Here is a 24,060-nt window from a genome sequence, read left to right as displayed (position 1 = left end):
AATCTTTTTTAAACCCTTAGCGGTATTTCCCATATCACATTATAGCCAATGGTTTTGTGTGTCCCATTGCTAATATTTATATCTTAAATATCTTCTAATGACCACATGTTAAATGCTTGGTCCTTAGCACTATTGGGACAAAAGATACATATTAAAATGTGGAGTCCAGTTGAAGGAAGTTGGTGACTGCAACCTTATACTTGATGGGCATATTGGAACTTCAGCTCACTGCTCTTTCAACTCATTACCGCTCAGGGATCATGATGTGAGCAGTTTCCATGGACACATGCTGCCAACATTATTTACTGCTTTATCATCAAGGGGAATGATCAACCAAGCATGGAATTAAACCTCTAAAAGAAGCCCAAATAGGATATTTATCCCTGCAATTAAATTAGCTCCCATTTCACATTTAGTTACAGTGACAGAATGGTGCCTCACATAAAGACCTGGTAAAGGAAAGCTGCTTGCTGGAGTTATTGTGCTGCATGACATGGAAGAATCTTTGTACTGGACCAGCAGGAGTTTGGGCAGCTTGGAGAGGTAGACTAGAGGCAAACTTAACATACAGTTATGCTGGTCATTAAGATACTGGATCTGGCAGGCATGCAAACAGATTTCGGATGCAATACAGTGATCTTGGAGATTTGACCAAGGGATGTCCTTTTCATTACATGACAGAAGTTACAATTAAATTGTTATGATGTCTGAGACACCTTGAAAGCTGGTTCTACAGGTGATATACTGATTAATCTAGAGGATGGAACTTCAAGTAGCAGTGTACTCAACCTGTTGGCAGGAATGTATGCATTGATATCTGCATTTACCCCGATTTAGAGGAAGAAACAAGATTAAAAAGAAGTGGAGGAGAAACATTTGAAAATCTTGTTTGGCCAGAAAACAAGTGTGTTAAATGAATATAAAGGGAGAGGCATTGGTAGAGATTTTAGCCCCACCAAAGGAAGACTAGATTTCTACAAAATGACAAGAGAAAAATTCCAGGGTATGTCACAGATGTGTTAGACAATACACATCATTGGTTTAAAAAGTCTGAAGGTACAAATTTAAGATATAAGATACAATTTGTGAAACACATGAAACTCAAGAAGAACGAAGACCAAAGTGTGGACACTTTGCCCCTTCTTAGAATTGGGAACAAAACACCCATGGAAGGAGTTACAGAGACAAAATTTAGAGCAGAGACAAAAGGATGGACCATCTAGAGACTGCCATATCCAGGGATCCATCCCACAATCAGCCTCCAAACGCTGACACCATTGCATACACTAACAAGATTTTGCCGAAAGGACCCTGATATAGTTGTCTCTTGCGAGACTATGCCTGGGCCTACCAAACACAGAAGTGGATGCTCACAGTCAACTATTGGATGGATCACAGGGCCCCCAATGGAGGAGCTAGAGAAAGTATCCAAAGAGCTAAAGAGATCTGCAACCCTATAGGTGGAACAACAATATGAACTAACCAGTACACATGGAGCTCGTGTCTCTAGCTGCATATGTATCAAAAGATGGCTTAATCGTCCATCAGTGAAAAGAGAGGCCCATTGGTCATGCAAACTTTATATGCATCAGTACAGGGGAACCCCAGGGCCAAGAAGTGAGAGTGAGTGGGTAGGGGAGTGGGGGGGGGGAGGGTATGGGGGACTTTTGGGATAGCATTGGAAATGTAAATGAGGAAAATACCTAACTAAAAAAATTTTTAAAAAAGAAAAAGAAAAAGAAAAGCTCACAGGGGAAAAGAAGAGTCTGATAGTAAGGTCCAGTGTCCTGGTTACCCAGGCTCTGCTGCACTGTGGAGGCAATGAGAAGCACCCAGTGGATTCAGCATTAAATATGTGACATCAGCTCTGTAGATATGCAGATGTGGTGGTGACAGAGTGACTGAAGTATCTGCTGATATTCTAAGGATAGTTGCCAGGCCACGCCGTGTGCTAGCTTCCAAGTTCCTGCAAGCATCCAATGACGAAATAGCATGTGCAGCTCTGAGGCTGAAACAGAAGTTACAATGAAGAACCAGGATGCTGGATGTGTGAGGAGCACAGAGAACTGTGGAAGGGAGTTGTGGGCAGGGAACAGAACCATCCCAGGGAACGGCACGTGGTGTGCAGTAGGCAAGGTTTCAATGTGGGTATCTCAAAGGTTTGGGGGCTTATATTGAATCACAGCAGAATAGAACTAGATGTTCTGGATGGCAGGCTTAAGAAGATCAGGATTTGATAGCTGCTCTGCTGTGGTTCTAATTCCACCATATCATCTCCTGATTGCACCTTTGTGGAAGTGGAATGACCCCATCATAACCATTTCTTGAAGTCTGTGATTGATTATTCATTTCCATAGAGGCTCACAGTCATTTAACAGGAGACTCTGAATTCAGACGTTTGATAAATGCAAGAGGCAATAAGACTTGAGGAATCTCAGAGACAGACTACAAGCTTTTGTGTATTGTAAGATTCCCATGAGCCCATGGGGCAGATGGGGTAGGGAACACTATAGCCAGGATCATAGTGATCCCTAAAGAGTATGTATCAAAAGCTCCTTTAGAAGCCCATTGTTTTGCTGGAGGGTGGAGCAATGTGCAAGAAAGAAATGAGAAAATCACAAGCTTGGATGCAAAGATCAACTGCAAGGGAAGAACTCCCCTGCTAGGCAGCACCTCTAAAGAGCTTGTGGAGAGGTAAGCATAAAGAAAAGGTGCAGGAATCTTGAATCTGGAAGTAAATCTATCTGAATTTACATATTATATGTTCAACCATACAGAAAATTTGAAAGAATTGTTATAAAGTTCTTGGATTCAATAATCAGTCATGGCAGATGAGTGGGGCTCACTGTTCTTATGAAGTCCACAGCTCTCCTATACTAGCAATGAAGAACTGAAAGTGAGAACATATGGCCATCAACTTCAGCATACTCTCGGGCTTAGTTGATATGTGCTGCTATAAATATAATGAAGTATATGTAAAAACATACATGTATGTATACATATATAATTGCCAACGAAAAATAAAAGTGTAACATAAACTCATCATTTGAATTTACCTAAAAGGCAACTAATACAAAGCTTTTCTTGACTGCTTGTTGCTTGTTTGAGAAGCAAATGTTTCCTGTGGTTACTTCTGTAACTTATACATAACATGATTCGATTAAATAGCATATACCCAAAAGATACTCAGGGTAAAAAAAAACCACTTGATAAAGTACGTCATAGGAGAACTAAAATAATAACAGACATGCCACACTCATGGTTTGAAAAATGTAAAGGTGATGTTATTTTCCCCAATTAATTTAAATCTCCAACATGGCAAATGTCCAAGCAAAGCAAGCTGGTATGACAATGTGTATATAAGCTTAAATGACAGAATATTTAACCCAAAATTTAGAAAGATGAATGGGATTGGTGTTGTTATGCTACTTGGCTTCAGCACACTACAACGTCACTGAAATAAAGATATGTAATATTGGCAAATGACATCCAATAGTTCAGGCTGGAGGAGAACGTGAAAATAGCCACAGATGGGCACAAAACTATGATTTTCAACACAGATGATGAAATAATCTGGACAACGATTTGGAATACGGCGTGAGAAATTCAAAATGAATTTGCATCGTGCAGAAAGAATCTCTTGTGTACTGTATGGAAGCATCACCTGCCAGTAAAAAGCTGATTGGCCAATGAGCTGAGCAGGAAAGAGGAGGTGTGAGTTTCACTAGGGAAAGAGGAATTCTGGGATAACGATGGACAAGGGAGTTGATTCACCCCGAACTCAGAGAAGACAATCACATGAAACTGAGGAAAGTTAACCAGCCATGTGTCACTCGTAGAACAGAAGAAACGGGTTCATTAGTTATAAGCTAGAAGGGTTACAAGCCCAACCTTATGGCCTAGGCATTTATTTATATATAATTCTTAGCGTCGTTATTTCATGAACTGGAGCTTGGGTGGAAAAGCCCACCACCACAGGACATGATTCTGTGATTTATTTGCCTTAGTGTGTGACAGTGTATCCCTCATGCTTACTTGCATTCAGTTTCCCACTTTGATCCCAATAGCAACTTTTCTACCTGATCCACATTTAAATTTATTTTCCCTCTCTTCCTGCTGCCTGTGGATCCTGATGTAAAATTCTCAGCTACTTCTCTAGTGCCACATTTGCCTGCAAGCCACCATGCTCCCAGCCATGATGATAATGGATTAAACTCCTGAAACTCAATGGAAACCCTAACTAAGACATCCTTGAGGAGTTTGGCAATTAGCCAATTCATCCCTCCACTACTCTGGACATTCATCTCTTCTGGCCAACTTGCTGTAAAATGAATCTCAGTATGAAGCAGAAACAGGAGGGAGCCCAACAGAATGTGAAGAATAGTCCTGTCCCAAGGAGAATGCTGAAGATGATCCAGCCTTCTGCAGATGGATCCCTTGATGCAGAGAAAATGAGTTGCCAAAAGGCTTGTTCAAAAGGAAGCTTTGGGATGACCAGTTAACATCTAAGACTTCAAGCTGTGGTCCAGAAGCTAATGAAAATAAGGATGTTGGAGACCTCACCCAGGAAGCATTTGATCTTATAAATAAATAAAGAAAGCCCATCTTCTCAGTACTGGCAAGAAATGGCAAGACAGAGGAAGAAAGCTCTCTGTGAAGCACTGAAAGAGAAAGCGAAACTTCATAAAGAAATTGAACAAAAGGACAGTGAAATTTGCCTGCCTGAGAAAGGAGAATAAAGACTTTGCAGAAGTAGCTGAGCACGTGCAGTACATGGCCGAAGTAATCCAGAGCCTGAGTAATGAACCTCTGGATAACTTTGAAGAAACTGTTGAGTATTCAGAACTGGAAGACTCGGGAACTGGGATGTGTGCTGAAGAGACTGTGTCTTCCTCCACGGATGCCAGGCCACGAAGGTGAGGTGTGGGACCCACTGCCAATGTTGCTCTTTGGTATAGCTCTTGGTAAACTAACTACATGATGCAAGTGCTGGAAGCCAGGTTTGAATCCATGGGTTATTACTACGTTAAAATACAGATAGTGTGTATTTTTAACCTGTTTTATGTAAATAGCATTTTCATTTTTGTCAGTGTCAGGCATAAACTGTATATTAAATAAACTTAAATTTCCTCTTGAAAAAAATTATTTTCAATGTCTCATAAAGTCACTCTAGTCTGTTGTAGTTTTCTCCTTTGTTATGTTTTGTGTAGAATCAGGCACTGAACTTTCATTTCACATCTTACTTATGCCATATATATGAGTTGTCGATATGTGGCCCGTTGAGTTAGGCGAGATGTCACTTTGTTTACAGTATAACTAGTGAATGACAATTTAGAATCCATGCATTCGGTAGATGAATGTAAGGCTAGGAAGCTACACAAAGTGATCAATCTTAGGTACAATGTCCAAGGCAGAGCCAAACCTATATAATAAGCCAGATAAGTTTATCACCCATAAAAAAGAAAACTGCTGTTCAAATAACCTTGTCAACTGAAGTTTTTTGGAAAAAAAATATGTGCAGAGCTTAAAATAGTAAACACTGTTGTTTAAAATATACAGTGGCTCCTTGAAACTCCATATGAAGACAATGAACAATTTAATTCAAACATGGGCTAAAGAGCCAAGCTGACTACTCAGCCAAAAATATACACAGACTGCAAGTAGGCAGAAACAAAAAGTTGCCTTAGGAAAGGACGTGCTAGGAAAATCTACATTAAACTCCAGGGAATCAGTACTGTACATTTCCTGAAAGGGTAGTTCTGGAACAGGACACCACTACATAATGGCAGCAGGCCATCCCATTTGTTGTTCAGGGGAGTCTAACACAAACACAGCTTGGTACTTAATTAAATCTAATTAATTTACTGAAAAACACTATCCTTACAACAAATCCAAGGAGATTTCATCTTCCATACGTGAGGAGCACATATCTTGAAGTGGCTTCATTTTAACTCAATTGTCGAAAGTTAGGAGTACCTGAATCATCGTTCACTGTGGGAGTATATCCAGAGAATGAGAAAGAAAGCTACCCAAAGACAAGGAAGGACTGTGAATGAGTCAAACATAAAAGGAGCTACAAAGAAATGCAGAATTCTAGGTGAATTCATCCTTATGATGATCTGCAAATGGCAAAGCTGTGTTGACCACTGAAGACAAATCGCTACCGGAGATAGTGTGGAAGCACCAGGAAACAAGGATTTTACAGGACAGTGGGGCTAGCCTTTATGAGATTCCAGTGGCTGCTATATCCCAGTGTCTACCTGCTACCACCATAGCATGAACGCTGTGTGTGAGGCCTCTTGTTCTGAGGGTGAATACAGGTCAGCCTGTCATCACAGATTTATTGAGCATCACAGGAGTCCCACACTGACACAGGATGTTGTGTTGATCACGGTTGGCCCACATGCTGAGTGAGCAGACATGCACGTACTTTTACTCTGCTGTGACTACAAATTGCTTAATACAAGTTTATTAATTAAAAGTAGTGGGAGGAATACCATTAGATTAGAAAGATTATTTTAAAGTCAAATTTTATCGATGAATTTTAAGGACAACTAACATAAAAAACAGACTCTATGTGTGAAATTCTTGGTAATGATATGAGTCTAACCAACCTTCAGGTTGTCACATTTTAATCATTATATACCACTCTCCCAGAGTGGGCTATATTACAAAGCACATTCCCAGTTAGCTCATGTGTCTAAAATGAGGTCACTTTTGCAGTCTTACTAGGTAACCAGAGTATCTCTCCCAAAACTAAAATAAAAGAGGAAATGGCCAGATCTGAGTATAATACCATGTTAAAAAGTATAAAATTCTACTTCAGAAAAAAAGCATATTTGTTTGATCCTAATCACCCTGGAGACTATAATTTCTTGGCAGATATTATATCATATATGGTTTTTATTTCTTTTCACTTTAGTACATGGACTTCACAGTTAATATTTCAAGAAGTAGGCTTTTTTAGTAAGTTTTCATTTTGCCTTTATGTTGCAATATAATTCCAAGTATTAAATCTAGAAATAAAGTTGTTAATTCAGTGCACATATCAGCAGTTCTCTTCCATGTAAGAGCTATTCTTAACAGAATGTTAAACATGTAGTCTTCTACACACACACACACACACACACACACACACACACACACACACGAGAGAGAGAGAGAGAGAGAGAGAGAGAGAGAGAGAGAGAGAGAGAGAGAGAGAGAGAGAGAGACACTGATCTTATAAACACATATCCAAAGCCTGGTTTTGTGACTATGATTTTGAAATGTTACTTGAGTTTTAAAATAAGTACTCTATATTCATTTCCCTAAATTTCCAGTGTAAGGCTCCTGATTTATTTCCTCATAATTAAAAACAATATTATTATTGAAATTCTAAATATTGAAATACATACTATCTGCATTTTTCTGCATTTAGTGTATGCTGATGTATTTTTCTGTTAACACTACGCTTGGTCACTCTTTATTTTAGTTTCCATGACACCTTTGAACAAATTTCACAATCTGCATGTCAAAAATATATACTTGTATCCAATTCCTACCCTTTATTCAATTTTGTGTTTGTAGAATTGAGTATGTAGGCAACATCTATGTCCCCTGGTACCAAATAAAATGCAGAAGATAATGGTTTTGCATGATTATTATATCCAGGGATTTGTATCATTTACATATACTGCAGATAGTGAATGTTACAATCCTGTGGTAGTGCTATCTTGTGTCATAATGTGTTTGGCTTTGGATGTGCAAGGAATTTGAAATTTATTCCTGACCAAAGTATACTGTGGGATGCTCATGTGTCTCTGAAATACGTTTAATTCTTCCCTTTGCGAAATCATCCTTAAACTTGCTTCCTATACACGTTATGTTAATAATGCAAAGTGGGTGTCCTTTCACTGAGGGTGAAGACATGCTGAAAGAAAATTCCCGAAATGTTGCTAGAGAAGTGACATTGTGTCTTTTATTTGAATGAGTTTTATGTGTTTATTCTTATATTTGGTATAGCTGAGTGGACTCATGATAATTATAAGTAGTTGTCACACTGCTTAAAACTTTATCATTTTGACATGGATTACGTACCTTCCACTTCTCTATGTGTAAGTACAAGCAAAATTCATAAAAGCGAGTGAGATCCAGTTTAGAAAAGACATTGGCAGGATATATTCTGTTATAGAATCATTGGTTTGGCGTTTATTTAAAAATAGTTAAAGTGCACATTAAAAACACTTTATCAACCCCAAGAAATATATGATGTGTTGAACCATTGTGACCTTTTTAAAATTCTCCCTCTCAGTTGGCCAGTCATCTCAGTCCCTACAACAAGTCACTGGACATTTTAATAGGAGGAGAAAGGACTGGGCAGCTCCTTGGAAATCTTGCTTCGAATACTGAAAAGGTCAACAGACTACAGTGGGAGAATGTAAAAATGAGACAATTGCAATATGATACCTTGATTTCATCAGGATAGTTTTGCACAAGTTGAAAATAGCACAACGTGAAGTCAGTTTCCAAGAGGAAAAGAAGACCTTCGGGTACTCACTGAACCCACCAGTAGCATGGCATTAGTCTGCCATCTCAACTTTCAGCATAGAAGAATATCTAATCAAAATATGAGCATTCCAGATACTACATGGAAGAAAGCAATGTGATTTAGTGCTTTTGCATTCTTTTGGGATTTATAGGTTTGTAGGGAATCTGAGAATGCACGGAGCTATTTTTGCATGTTTTATACAGAATGGGGGATGCTCTGTGAGTTGGTGTGTCCAGGCCACCTATGATAAATAAGCAATAGTAAATGTAGTATCATTAAAATGTGTCCAGTCAGGATGCTTCTCAGACCATATTATGCTTCTCATAATTATGAATTAATTTCTGTAATGTCACTTTCAAATCTAGTAAATTTCTCCCACTTATATTTTTAAGGTTCACATTTTAGACATTGATATATTGGGCAAGAAGTCTGAATATCAGGTGTAACCAAGTACAATGAAGAGTGAACAAAAGAAAGGGAAAGGTGGAGTACAGTAGGATAAAACCCTGATCACCTCCAGGAGTGAGTTTACTCACACTCTGCGCTGTTGTCCAACTTTCCAAAAGGTAGAAGGATAATGTTATCTTTTGGATCAAATCTTTCAGTGACTTTTTAGAGCCTAGAGTCTTTATAAATCTGTGAAAAATCCTAAACAATCAAAGCTTTGCAAGCAACACCTTCTCTGCCTAGAATAGACTACTCTGAAGTTGAAGCAGAGAAGCAGTTATAGACAATCTGTGAACAAATGCACTGTCTCTATGACAATAAAACTTCCTTTCACAGAAGCAGAAAATGTCTGGATTTAACACAGTAGCCACAGTGACTTAAACTGCTGAAGTTTCAGAATAATCCTTGGTGGCCTGCCCATGGCCCATGTCATGGTCTGCATGCTTTACCAACCTATGCTGTTCAATGTCAACCCTGCCTCAGCAACATACCCCACACTACAGAGACATGGAGTATTAAGAGATATTTAGACAAATAAGCTGAGTTACTCCACAAGCTGGTGACTGCTTCCAGGTGTTTTGTGAATCCTGGATCCAGCAGAGCACTTGCATGAATGGTGACCAGCAAGCACTTCCCATTATCATTCTCGGTACTTACTGAGGTGATGTGCCTCAGTGGTTAGTACAGAAGGAAAAATTATCTACAATTCTCACTACCAACTGTGCATACATGATAGGGGGAATAAAACCCTGCTTAAAAATAAAAGTTTACTTGCCTTCTGAAGATAATAAAGTTCATTTTAATAGTTATGAGGACTTTTATGGTGAAGGTAGAAAACTCTCATGTGAAATTGTTTACCACTCAATTTGCACCCTAAAAATAAGGTGAGTCGTGAGTGGTCATGATGAATGCTTTTAAATTCTAAGGTTAAAATAATGACTTCAAGGAGACAGCAGGTAAGTCAAATTGTAAGTCATAAACAAACAACACACAAAAACTGAAAAGAAGGAAGGAAGGAAAGAAGGAAGGAAGGAAGGAAGGAAGGAAGGAAGGAAGGAAGGAAGGAAGGAAGGAAGGAAGGAAAAACAGAAGAAAAGAGCTGGAATTCAAATTTAAGAAAGAGAAAATCAGTAAAAGTGATTATCAGTGTGTGACCTTCAGTACTTTGAGTGTCACACGTAAAGCAAAGCAGATTTCAGTTATTCTCTTAGAACAAGCCGTTAAGTCTTTTCCAATTCAGTAACATCTTTTTTATTTTATTATTTATTTATTTACTTTACATCCCAATTGCAGCCCTTCTTCCTCTTCTCCTTCCCAGCTCTACCCTCACAAGCCGCTCCGGTCATTACCCTTCCCTTCTCCTCAGAGAAGACCCCTTTAGCACTAAGATCCCTGGCACGTCAAGTTGCAGCAGAACTAAGCACATCCTCTCCTACTGGGGCCAGACCAGGCAGCCCAGCTAAGGGAAGGGTATCTAGAGGCTGGCAGCATGTAGGTCCATCCCCTCACAATTGGAGATTTTTTTCATCTTAATGGGTGTGCCCTGAAGACAGAGTCAGCAATGTGTCAAAGCCCCTTTATGACAAAATAGCACTTTGTGAGATTCCATTTTATTAAGATGCTTCTCTCGTGGTTCACATGAACATGTGTGTGTGTGTGTGTGTGTGTGTGTGTGTGTGTGTGTGTGTAAAATATGCACTAGCTTAAAGGTGTTAAGTGCCCTGCTCTTCCACTGTCTGCTTTGGTCTTCTGAGATAGGGTCTCTAGCAGATCTTGGTTGTATGCTGATAACCACTGAAATATATAGCTGTTGTCTCTGCTTACCTGTGCTGCTGGGGTCATGGATACATTTGACTTGGGACTTGGCTAGTTGTACTCAGATCCTGAAACCTGTACAAGTTTCAGCTCCTGATCCATCATCCATCTTCCTCCGCCCCTCTATCAGGTTCTTAAATGAAGTAGTCTATGGACTAAACTGCTGCACAATTTAAATTGTTTTGGATTCACATTTTAGTTTCTTACCTTTAAAATTCTGAGTTGAAAGCATAAAAACTGATACTTTAAAACATAGTTGTAGTTTCTTAGGAGACTTTAGCAGAGGCTTGAGCACTGGCTTAAGAGGAGCTCAGGGAAAGGATAAGATACACCCAGGAGTGAGTATGGGCTTCTCGGGCCAAAAGTCACCTTGAAAATGCTATAAGTGGTGTATTTAGAATTTGCTTTTTGCTGAGCCATAACTCCCAGGAAAGCAAGAAATCAAAGAAGAAAATGCCAGTTGGCCAAATGTTGAAATGTGTGGAATAAGAAACAAATTAGTGATGTGTTTCCATTCTGTGAGCTATGGGAATGTCTTAGAGTTTCTATTGCTGTAATAAAGAGCCATAAACAAAAGCCATTTGGAGAGAAATAGTTCACTTTAGCTTACAGTCTGACCACATCGCCTGTGGAACTGTGTGGAACTCAGGGCATGAACCCAGGCATGAAACTTGATGCAGGAGCTGATGCAGCATCAACCAGAGGAGTGCTGCTTTCTGGCTTGCTCCTTCTAGCTTCCTAAGTCTGCCTTCTTATATAAATCAGTACCACCTGCCCAGGAATGTCATTGACTACACTGAACTGGGCTCTCCAACATGAGTGACTTGTGACTAAAATGCTCCATAAGTTCCCTCCTCTCAGAACACCATGACTTGTGTCAAATTGATAAAGTATAGCCTTCATAGGGAAATGGAATGAAAGTAGAAAATGACTATTTGGATGAAGTACATGGAAAACACACACCCTGGGAAATTTGCTTATTTGTAGATACACTTTGCAAGGGATGAAGGTGACATTACATCCACAGATGGTTGAAAAGGATGAGATGAGAGGCATGTAAAGGTTATTGATTATTGGTTATTGTTCTGTATTTTCATCATCAGATTCTATATGGAAGAATCCTGTCAAACACATGAGTTTTCTTAGTCTTGTTTACTTTCCCTGAGTTTCACTTTTCCAAACTTCATACACAAACAACGGAAAATAATGACTTTTATATCTTATTTCTTAAATTAATAAGAATATAATACAAATACTATCCATGATGAAAGATATCTGGCTGTTCCCTAAATACTCTACTATTTACTTTGTTCTTTCCACATGAGAAAATATAGAACCTGGTGCTGTAATACTCAGAGCTTTTCCCTGGCTCCCATTTCTGGGTGAATCTACTTAAGACAAAGTCTCTCTGGGGCTTTAGCTTCTGCTTTCATAGTATGATCAAAGGTAAAATCGCCTTTATAAGAAATGACTGAAACAAAAGACAATGTGAAAATCACTTGGTAAAAGCTAATTGCACACTGTAGAGAGCGCTGTTTTTCATCTCCTCAGATGAGATGGCTATCTTACTCAAAATTCAGTATAGTCTTGATGACTTGTGTACACATGCCTCTGCGGTCTTTATTCTTGTACCTCAGCCATCTTTGAAAAAGAAGAGAGTGCTAATAAATCTGAGCACAGCCCAGAAGATCCTCTAGAACTGAGTCATGGCTTTAGTGCCTGAAATGTTTGCAGTATGAGCTGAAATGGTTTGTGCCTCTGTACAACAGACTAAGGCACACACTTTCAGTTCACTGGATCACATAGAAATGTCTGAACTATGTTTGGACAAACTCCTTAATTTGAAAATGGAAAGACTTCAGATTTGGAAAGAAAAGTTCAAACTCTGTGAAAACCACTCTGCACATGACCTTTTTGTTGTGTTTCCACAGGAAAGGCAGTGAATCCTTAGCAGAGCGGGGACTGGCTTCTTCTGAAGCAGGCTGGCAGAGAAGTAATCACCAAAGTTCCTGCAAATTATTGAGTGCTTCATAATGCAAGGATAAAATTCTGTGAACCTATTTGAGGTAATTCTAAAGCAGGAACCACGTGCGACCCAACAGGAGCTGTGATAACAGCTTCACTTGGCTAATGTGCTGTTTATGTATACAAAGTGCTTTGCAAATGGTAAGTAGGAAAGTCACCAGCACAGGAGTTTCTCAAAGCATCTTAGTTTTCTAAAGCTATACTTATCTGAAACTGTGACAGAGCAGCGGGAGACACATGACAATGAAGCCCCTCACAAAACAGAGAAGTCACAGCCAAATGTTAAAATAGAGAGATGGAATTTCTGAGGTAAGAAGAGGAAAAAATTGTACTGGGAAAAGGGAATACAGTAGTTTTATAGAGATTTGGAAGTTTAAATTATTCAAAGCTGGTACAATCCCAAGGAAAGCACGTGCCTACAGACCATCTGTTTGCTCCAAAGAGGAGTCTTTGGAGAATTATTCCAGCTGCCAGAGATTCAGGAAAGGGAACCAATCTCCAGTTTATCCGAATCATTACTTGCAAACAGGATCTCAAGAACAGCCTATAGTTGGGCTGTCTGGCTTGGTCTCCATGGAGAGAGATTCCTTGGAGAATTCACTAGCTGCAGAAAAGTACAGGTAGAGAAATACAACCTACAGCCTGTGAAGTATTTTCTGGCTGAACGAAATGAGAAGGCTCTAATGGCGGAAAGCATCTTGTAAGAAAATCACCTATGTTTCAATAACGTTTAAAGTAGATCTTCAGTAGTTTCCAGAGGTGAACAATCTTCTGGTTGGGCTGCATCACATTTGTGAAGCCACGCTTAGGCCACACATTTTCATTTCTCCTTGTCTACTAAAATGTAGAAACTAGTGTTCATTGGTCAACTTCGATTCTGGAAAATTAGTTTCAAAAATCAAGGCTTCTATAATTCCAAAAAAAATTATTAGTGCCACCAGCTAGGGGAATAATGGACACATCTTCATGTTTAGCCTTCTCTATCACAATGCACCACAAACATGTGGTCATTTTTTTTTTTCCTGTAAACTAAAAAACTGTTCATCCAACCTTGTGATACCAAGGACTTCAAAATATAATGTAAGAAGTGTATATGCATACTTCAAACTGAAATTACAAGGGGTTAGAAGCAATTAAAAATATCTCATATGTAATATGTGACTTACAGCCAGGCAGAAACGTGAACATTGTAGGACTGTATATTGGAAGGAAGATGGAATCATTAGAGGTTGTAGAAGAGAGGAAATCATTCCCAAGGATCCAATTTGAAGAGAATCAATGAGGAGCCCAGTACCATGGAACATAAACTGTGTGTTGTTTGAGGTCTGGTAAAATGTTGACTTTTTTCCCTATAGAATAAGATGGAGCAAATAAAAATAAATGGATCCAGAGAGAAAGAAGTAGACAGATACCATTTCTCAAGTCTGTCACCCCTGCCCAATGAAGCATGAATAGTGAATAAATTTAATTTGGTGAGTCTAGATGTTTTCATTTTATGATTCATGTTATTAGGAAATATTCATTATAGTATACAGAGGGGGAGGGAGAGAGAGGGGGTGGCAGAGAGAGGCAGAGAGACAGAGACCGAGAGACAGAGAGATATTCAAAGAACAGCAATTAACTGAGAAATAAATTCTTCATCAAAGTACATTTGATAATATATCAATCAAACAAATAAAATTATTAAACCTTAACTTATCTATAAAGACTAATTCAACTTGAATAAGTTCTTCTGTAAAGACTTATGGGAGTTAAAACCAGTTTCTAAACCTTACACATAATATCAGTGTCCCTCAACATGTTGACATGGTTTCCAAATATATATATTAGAAGTCTTTGTTTGGCAGTTAAAATATATTCATTTGTAAATGTTTATGATTTGAGACATAAATATACATAAAGGACTAGCCAACATCTCATGTATGCCATCTCATTTTAATTCATACCACAGTTATATATTCGCCTCATTTTTACATGAGAAAATGAGGACTTCAGTGGTTGAAATTTATCAAGATCAGATAGGATTAGAGAGATACTAAACTAGCACAGTTGAGTGACTGTGTTTCTGTCTGCTCTAACTGGCAGAGAGTATAAGACAAGATGGAGATGGGAAGTATCCTTGCATGTCTGATGAATGTCGAATCTACACAAGAGAACCCTACCACACTTGGGCAACCCTACACACTTTGCATAAGTAAAATCATAAAGATGTGTAAGACTATGAACACCCACCAAGATGACACAGCTGAGAGGATTTTCAAGAGGCCTATGGACTTGTAGAGTCATTGCAGTGTTTATATGTGAGCTTGCAAAATATGCCCATGAAGACTTTCTATTGCACTTAACTGTGCATAATGAGAACAGTCCCTACCCATATTGCACAGTGCATTGTTCAAAGCTACTCCATGCACAGGATCTTGTCAAGCAAGCAATGAATTTGTATCAAATTGGAATCATATGGTCTATAAACATGTATTTACCTTACTCTGTGACCCAGTAAGAGTCCTAGTTCCTGTGTGATGAGAGGAAGGCAAAGCAAGCATGATAATGCATGCCCCTGGGATAGTGAGACCATCCAGGTAAGGGATGTGTTTGTAAGCTTGGTGAAAAAAAATATCACTGCAGTTTGCTACAGATTCACTCATCCACATATACAAAAGTAATGGCTAGAAAATGGAAAACACATAAAATCTCAATGTTTGTCATTGTAATCTCTGAAAAATATGTTTGAAATGTGTGGTCCTGAAACAGGCTTACCTAAGAGACTCAGGAACATCTATGGCAGAGAACACAATATTATTTTTAATTAGGAAAATCTTTAATATACAAAGCTGAAATGGGCTCACTGGTATTTTAAAGGCTGAAAGAAGCTGAGAAGGGCAATCCTGTAGGAGGACCAGCAGTCTTAATTAATCTGGACCCCAAGATCTCTCAAACACTGTAACACCAAACAGACAGCATATACAGCTAATATGAGGCCCCCAACACACATATAATAGAGGACTTCCGTGTCTGTGTTCATTCAGAGATGATATACCTATCCCTCTAGAGACTGGAAGCCCCAGAGAGTTTAGAGGTCAGGTGGAGCACGGGGTGGGGGCATCCACAAGGAGATGTGGGATGTGGTGCAGACGGAGAGTGAATGGTGTGCGGGGAATGAAATATGGAGTATAAAAAATAAATTAAAAATAAAATAAAATTTAAAAAGAAATGGTCACACTCCATTAATGATTTTCTTGGAAGAAGGATTAAAATAAGGTATCACACAAGTAATAATCTGTTTTCTAGAAATCGTTGTGTCAAACAAGTTTCAACAAAAGTTGGCTTTTATCACATCAATGTAAAAATCCACAACTCAAAAATTTGATGTACCTACAATAAGCTTAGCAGCCATCATGGTGCCAAGCACAACCAAGAAAGTACAGAATTTGTATTGTTTATCTAAGTATATATTTATTTTTATGTGTTTTGCCTGCACATGTATATATAAGTTATATGTATAGTATATATTATATGTACATTATATACATTTTATATGTATAATATATGTATATGCATGTATATGCACACACTCACATATGTGTGTGAGAGAGCACACGTGAGCCTGTGCATGTCTCAGGTTTGGTGCCAATAAAATCCACAAGGGGATATCCCATTTTTGGAAACTGTATTAACAGTCAGTTGTCAGTCACCATGTAGGTGGTATGAATCAGTAAGTGTTTTTAACCACTGAACGATCTTCCCATCCACTAAAGAGAGAATTCTTAAAAATTCCTTCATCCATCTCCAGAACTATAATGTATAAGTTTTATATTATAGAAAGTAATCAGAAGAAAAATTTTCGTGCTTCCAGTCTATAGCTACTTCCTTTATTTATTTATTTATTTATTTATTTATTTATTTTACTTCAGATGGAACAAACCAGTTTTTCCATTGGTGAATGTCCACTTCTGGCTGCCACCTACAGAAGGAAAGAAATTGTGATGCAGGAACTTAAATCTAGCAAAAGAAATGTGATTTAATATAAGCTTGATGTATAAGGAGTTCATTTGGCAACAACTAACACATACACTGGATGGAAAAAGGGCATCCTAAAATATGGAAATTCTCCTTCAGCCTCAGTACTTTTAAAATGCATGCTACTTCTACAAACCACAAAGACAGTAACTCAGACAATAGGTCTCAATTATCTTAAACCACTGAGGAAACTTCCAAAAACTTGTTTCTTTCAAGTTAAGTAAAATTCTGTTTAGTTTTTTAAGGAGTTTCCAGTTCTGCAGCAATATTAACATGTAGCATTTGCTCTCATTAGGATCATTAGATAAATGCCAACTTAGTGTTAGAAGAAAAGCATTTTCAGCTGAGCTGGATTCAAGATGCCCTACTTAGTTATGTTAAAGGGAATCAGAAATCAATCAGCCTTCTATTAGGGCACAGCTGTTTTTTGAAATGTTTCTTTGATATTCAAGAATCTATATTTTAAAGAGTTCTTATTGAGCATAATGGTGAGCCTAGATGTTGAGAGAAAAATAGTTTAAGTAAGCTGACGGCCACAGAAGAAAAATGAGGAATATCGAGAAAGTGGTGGTTTCCTTGGTCTGGTTAGGGCCTAACGAGTCTTTTCCTCCCCTGGAGTCTTGCCAAGGAATCATTGTATCTTGATAATTTACACATCCAAGACAATTCGAAAACACCAAAGAAAGTCAGTCTGATCTGCTGCCCTCAAAATCTCAGACCTGTAGAAAATTCTTATCTCTGCCTTTCTTCCTGAGTCATTAGCACAATAACAGAATTAATTTACAGAGTGCAATGACACATTAACAGGCTTCAAGCTAGCATTAAATGTCATCTTATGACCACTGTGTTTAACCTAGTAGACCTTGTAGCACAGAAGCTAAGGTTTCTGTCACTTGTGACTGACATATAGACTATTTCTTGCTGGGCCATTGAGAACTGGTTGATGTGCTGACATTAGAGCATACGTTTAAATTTTTTTTTCTCTCAACCAGTCGAGGAGAGCATCTACATGGATGTCGGGACACATGGTGTAATTAGAGGGCTCTGGGCTATGCATGCATATGAAAATGTTAGACCCTTGATATTTGTTCAAACAATACAAGACTGAAAATCAGAGTGAATGCCCCAGTTTCTCTTTTTAAATTTTTTTATTAGATATTTTCTTTATTTACATTTCAAGTACCCCCTTTCCTCATCCCCCTCCCCCTGCTCACCAACCCATCCACTCCCACTTACTGGCCCTGGCATTCCCCTATACTGGGGCATAGAACCTTCACAGGACCAAGGGCCTCTCCTGCCATTGATGACTGAATAGGCCGTCCTCTGCTACATATACAGCTAGAGCCATGAGTCTCACCATGTGTTTTCTTTGATTGGTGGTTTCGTCATAGGGAGCTGTGGGGGTGCAGGTTAGTTCATATACTTGTTTCACTTATGGGGCTGCAAACACTTTCAGCTCCTTGGGTACTTTCACTAACTCCTTCATTGGGGACCCTGTGCTCAGTCCAATGGATGGCTGTGAGCATCCACTTCTGTATTTGTCAGGCAGTGGCAGTCTCTCAGGAGACAGCTATATCAGGCTCCTGTCAGCAAACACTTGTTGGCATCCACAATAGTGTCTGGGGTTTGTGATTGTATATGGGATGGATCCCAGGTGGGGCAGTCTCTGGATGTCATTCCTTCAGTCTCTGCTTCACACTTTGTAACTCCTTCCATGGGTATTTTGTTCCCCTGGATGCCACAGTTTCAATGCCATTATGCCCCCACACCAAAAGCTACACTTTGTAACAGTTCATTATCAGTGTCACAGTCAGACACTAAAGAGAGTTCATTGCAACCTCCCTTCCTTCTGATAACTGGAGACTGTGAAATTGTTTGCTTAAAATTCATTAAAACCAGATCACACTTGGATGTCCAAAAGCCATACTTCTGTCCTTATTATTTATAATATGTTATTTGTAACTACTTATAAGCTCCTGTATGATGATTTAAAAATATGAATAAATGTAAAAAAAAACTTGAATAACGTGCATAGAGTGTTGGGTGCTACAAAAGAAAATTTCTTAATAAAAAGTATGCTTGTGTAGGTCTATGAACATGCTATGTATGTATGGTCTGTGATTAAACTACTAATAAATATACTTTTATAACATAAAATAAATAATTTTCCACTCTTAATTTTTCTGAGTTTTAGACACTGAAAAAATAGAATAAGTAACAGCAAACAATTGTTCTTAAATGAACGAAACCCAGAGTTCTAGAGCCAGGGAAATGCCTCCAAGCACATTCATATTCTGGCACTGGTTTCTTGCATGCTCTCAGTCATCCCCATTTACATTGGGACAGTGAAGTATTAAGCAGATATTATGTGGTTAGTGAATGGGCACACTGATGCTTAAAAGGTGATTAACAAAAACCTTTAGAATCAGAATGCACATCTCACCATCCACCTGCATCCCAGTGGTGCTCACAACAAGATGAAGATTAGCAGCACATTACAGTGCACAGCACACTCAAAACTAACTGTGGGACCAAATTCTATTACTTCTTCTTTGTGGGTTTTAGAGGCTAAATCTATTAAATAATGATTTTTCTTTTCTTTTTTATTAGGTATTTAGCTCATTTACATTTCCAATGTTATACCACAAGTCCCCCATACCCACCCCCCCACTCCCCTAACCACCCACTCCCCCTTTTTGGCCCTGGTGTTCCCCTGTACTGGGGCATATAAAGTTTGGAAGTCCAATGGGCCTCTCTTTCAAGTGATGGCCTATTAGTGAAATAACTCCTAGGTGCTCTCAGCTCTCAAACCCTGGATTACGATACCAGTATATAGAACGATGTCTTCAAGTCTAATTTATCTGCTTTCATTAAAATTTATGATCTATGCAATTATCCATAGTTAGCAGTTAAGAACTGTACCACAAAACCTCACTCTTCTGGCCCTTTCAGGTGCACCTTTAGTTCTTTGTAAAGAAACACACACATAGCATAGGAGACCCCAAGTGTCATGCACATGCTAAGTACCGAGGTTCACATCTAAGGCCACCCCCAGTGACTCTTGGGTTCCTCCAAGGTTTCTCTCTCATCCTGGAGATGCCCCGTCCCTCTCCATCCCTGTCTATTGCAGATTTCCATAGTCATCTGGCCATCTCTCCTGTTCCTTGATCCTGAACACTCCATACCCCTCCCCATTCCCTCTCCAACCAAATTCCCTCCCTCCAGCTGCCTCTTATGACTATTTTATTTCCCCTTCTTTTTAAAATTTTAATTGTTTTCTTTATTTTCATTCCCCTTCTAAGTGAGATCCAAGTATCCTCTCTTAGGTCTTCTTTCTTGTTTAGCTTCTTTGGGTCTCTGGAGTATAGCATGGGTATCCTATATTTTATGGCTGATATTCACTTTTTTTTTCCTGGTTAGAGTGAGTATATACCATGTATGTCCTTTTGGACTGGATTACTTAACCAACAGGAGGAAGGATTCTGGCCCCAAAGGGGATAGGAACTCCATAGCAAGACCAACAGTTAACTATCCTTGACCATTGGGGCTCTTACAGACTGAACCAACAACCAAAGAACATACACTGGCTGAACCTAGGCCTCTTGCACATATGTACATATGTAGCAGATGTGCCATTTGATTTTCATGTGAATCCTGAACGACTAGAGCCAGGGGCTATCCCAAAAGCTGTTTCCTGTCCTTGGTATATGTATTTCTACCTAGGTTACCTTGTCTGGCCTCAGTGTGACAGGAAGCTCCTAGCCTCTCAAAGACTTGATGTGCCAGATTGAGCAGATACCCAGCGTGGCCCCCACATACTCAGAGGAGAAGGGGAAAGGGGTGAAGATTTGTGGGAGAAGGTGACCAGGAGGGTGCAGTGAGCAGGATGTAAAGTGAATGAATGAATGAATGAAATAAATGGGATACAGAGCTAAAAAATAAAAGAGAGAGATAGATAGAGGAGAGAAGAAAGAAGAAAGAAAGAAACACATAAAAAACATTTCTGGGTCATCCACAGGGCTGCAAATTCAAACAAACTGATGAAATTTGTAGAATTCTAAGAGTTAGCACCCGTTCCTGTTAACAGCTGACTGTGCAAGAACTTCAGAAGTGGCTGAAGAATTGGGTAATGCATTTTGCTGCATACAAATGTTTTTCCTGTTTATTCTTTGCTACAAAACATGTTCACATTTATATCAGGGTAGTGATACCCACATAAAATCACATACATACTCAGAGAGAGAGAGAGACAGAGAGAGACAGAGAGAGACAGAGAGAAACAGAGACAGAGAATATCTATGTTTATGTGTTTAAAATATTGGATTGTTGCTTCTTAGAGGGATTAAAAAAACTCTGCTGCAAATATTAACTTTTTTATTCTTTTTCATACAATATTAAAAAATTGCATTTGCTCCAAATATTTAAGAGACATAAACAGCTTATATATAGTTCATATTCAACATCAATACATTAAGTAATAATTTAAAGTGGAAGGCAAATATCTGACTGCAAAGGAAAAAGGAAAACAGAAGAGCCCACAAATGATAAGTTGGAAGCTGACCTTCATTTTATGTTGATCTTTCCTCACATAATCTAATAATATTAAGTGAATAGTAATCTCTATTTTTATTTATTTAAGAAAATTTAATATTTAGATACCTCAATTTTACATACCTGATTAGTGACAGATAAAATGAGTGAACTATCATGAATGTACTTCATTTGCTATCATTTCATAGAAAGCAAAGATACACTGAGGATAAAGGGAGAATGGCAAGGTAAGAGAATTAAAAACCCATTTCCAATAACACTGAATAAAAGTGGATGTGGGTCAATGTCTCAAAACAAGGAGTCAGGTGCTGCTTTCAATTTCTTCTGAAGTAAAGTTGTTGGTTCTAAAATATCAAAGGAAAGCAGCCCAACCCAAATGTGTAGGATGACACTAGAACTGTGGAGAAAAGTTGTTTTGAATATACACTAGGCTTGAGGATTCATTACAAAATAAAAACCACACTTTCTCCTGTCCAGTGTTGCCTGAGCAATATCAATGATGAAAACTGTAAGCCTGTCATGGAGCCATAGTGACAGTGGGTGCTATAAAAATGAATTTTAATAGATAATGGGTATTAAATTTTAAAAATAAGTGGACAAGAGCTGCAAAGATGGCTCAGTGGTCGAGGGGTTGCTGGTCTTTCAGAGGACTCAAGTTTCATTCCCAGCACACATATGACAGCTCAAACTCACCTGTAACTTCAGCTTCAGGAAATCCTTTAATTTCTTGCCTTCACCAGTACCTGTACATGTGTCATACCTACATAATGACACGTGGATATAAACATAAACATAAAAATTAAAATTAAATTATTAAAAATAAACAAAGAGACTACGTCAATGAAAACAAAAGTTTAAATTAAATATTTTAATTTAATTACAAAGTATGAAAAGAAAAGGTGTTTATCCTTGATGAAACTACAGTTCATAGAACCTGAATATTGGGTTATAAGAAACAAAATAAAGTTACACATACAATAATATAGATGAGCACCTCAAGATTAGTAGATCAGAAAATAATGTTACTTAGAGAGCAGAGTCCTGTAGACTACAGACTGCAATGCATCGGGGAGGTGGGCCCTAGCAAATGCACCACCTCCAGTTTGGTTTATGAATTCAAGAGTCATCGATTGTCATTCACTTGGTTGCTCCAGATTTAACTTTAAGTTTCTGTCCCTGAAAACCTTGTTTGTTTTTGTATTGTTTTAGGTGAATTTGGTCCCTCAACCATCCTCATTTTGTTTCTTTTCTATGTCACTTTCTGAGTAAATGTTAGCATATCTGTTGTCTTAAGTGAAAACTTGATTCTTTCACAGTATTACCCACTCACTCACAGATTATGTTTATGTGTACTCATTCTATGTATTAAGATTGAATACAGAACAGTGGAATTATAATAGGAATTCTTCCAAGATATGACTTCAGTGGCAGATACCTTCCTCAGTGGCTTCATTGTAAGGAAAAATAAGGAAGTTGGTGGGTAACTCATTGGCTGTGTTGGATACAGTTATTTGTCTTTGGAAGAACTGCAGCGTTTATGTAAGCTGATGAGTGCACCTCTAAAGACTGGAAACATGATTGCACTGGGAAGGAAGAGAGGGAGATGCTCAAGTTCTTGAGGAACCAAGGAAGGATTGTATTCACTGAACACAATTAATGCTGTTGAAGAATGTGGAGAATTTATTCAGTAAAACAAGAGGAAAGGTAGAGTATGTGACCAAAATCGTGGCAGTTTTAATGGATTTAATTGTTGTTGCTTCTGTTACTCCTACAACAATCTTGGGGTTGTTAATTGAACTGGAAAATAGAGAATTTTTGTGATCCTTGGGATAAGGGTGAGAGGCTAGATGCTTAGAAAAATAACAAAAGTGAAATAACAAAACTCATCTGTGATGAGGATGGGATGGAGCAGAGTAAAACAGATTTTATAAGTAATTTTTCGCCAATTTACACTCAGGCCATAAAATTCCCAATGTATGTGCTTGTATAAGAAAAGTCATGTTATATATGCATTTAAGTCTTGGGATAAGTGAGTAGATCATGTCTACAGTAAAAGAGTGTCAAGTCACAGGCCAAACAAGAAATGTCACCACCTCAAGCTTTCTCTTTATTCTCATTGCAGGAAATGCCACCTGGTAATCTTGCATTTCATCAGCCAAGGCTTTTGCTGCAAGCTGGTAATGTGCAAACAGGCTAGACACAACCAGCGAAGTCAGGATAGAAATCAAAGTGCAGTATAGAAACTGGGATTATATAAACCATGTGGGGCCTGCACATGCTATGCATTTGAAGCTATCCCCATTCCAAGTTCCTAGGAAACAGGTAGCATAACTAATACTCTCAAAAGAAAGGGTGTAGAATACATTAATGATGAAGAAGAATGTTGTTTAATGCAGCTCAATATTTGGATATTGCTGAGAAACCTGCAGGTGGAATGAACTCAAACCATTATTAGCAAGTGAGGTAGAAAGGTTACAGTGGTTTGAACCTATGTTGGGTGTGTTCAAAATGCCAGGTACAGTGGGAGAAGCTACTAAATTTTTCCTCAACATCTTCAGTGAGCGTCAATAAGTTTGGTTTTAGAGATGATAAATTTAGGATGTGGGTCAAATTTTGAAGCTGAGATATCAAGAAAAGAGAGAATCTAAATGTGCTAGTGTCCACTGTGATTTCAA

The 24,060-nt window shown here is 38.4% G+C and overlaps 1 long non-coding RNA gene and 1 pseudogene across 1 annotated transcript in view; both read left to right on the top strand.

The window, feature by feature from the left end:
* The window catches only part of LOC115030627 (uncharacterized), a 36,878-nt gene extending 24,033 nt beyond the window's left edge, over positions 1-12,845 (top strand). Inside the window, exon 3 of the long non-coding RNA XR_003836225.2 lies at positions 12,724-12,845. This is a non-coding gene — a long non-coding RNA (uncharacterized LOC115030627). The remainder of the gene's footprint in view (positions 1-12,723) is intronic.
* Positions 4,203-4,934, top strand: LOC110291951 (geminin pseudogene; annotated as a pseudogene).
* Positions 12,846-24,060: the final 11,215 nt, after the last annotated feature.

Source organism: Mus caroli, unplaced genomic scaffold (assembly GCF_978045245.1).
Source record: "Mus caroli unplaced genomic scaffold, Mus_caroli_1 scaffold_3, whole genome shotgun sequence".
Classification (NCBI taxonomy): domain Eukaryota; kingdom Metazoa; phylum Chordata; class Mammalia; order Rodentia; family Muridae; genus Mus; species Mus caroli.
Note: the sequence above shows the minus strand (reverse complement) of the source record. Positions and strands in the feature narration are given on the sequence as shown.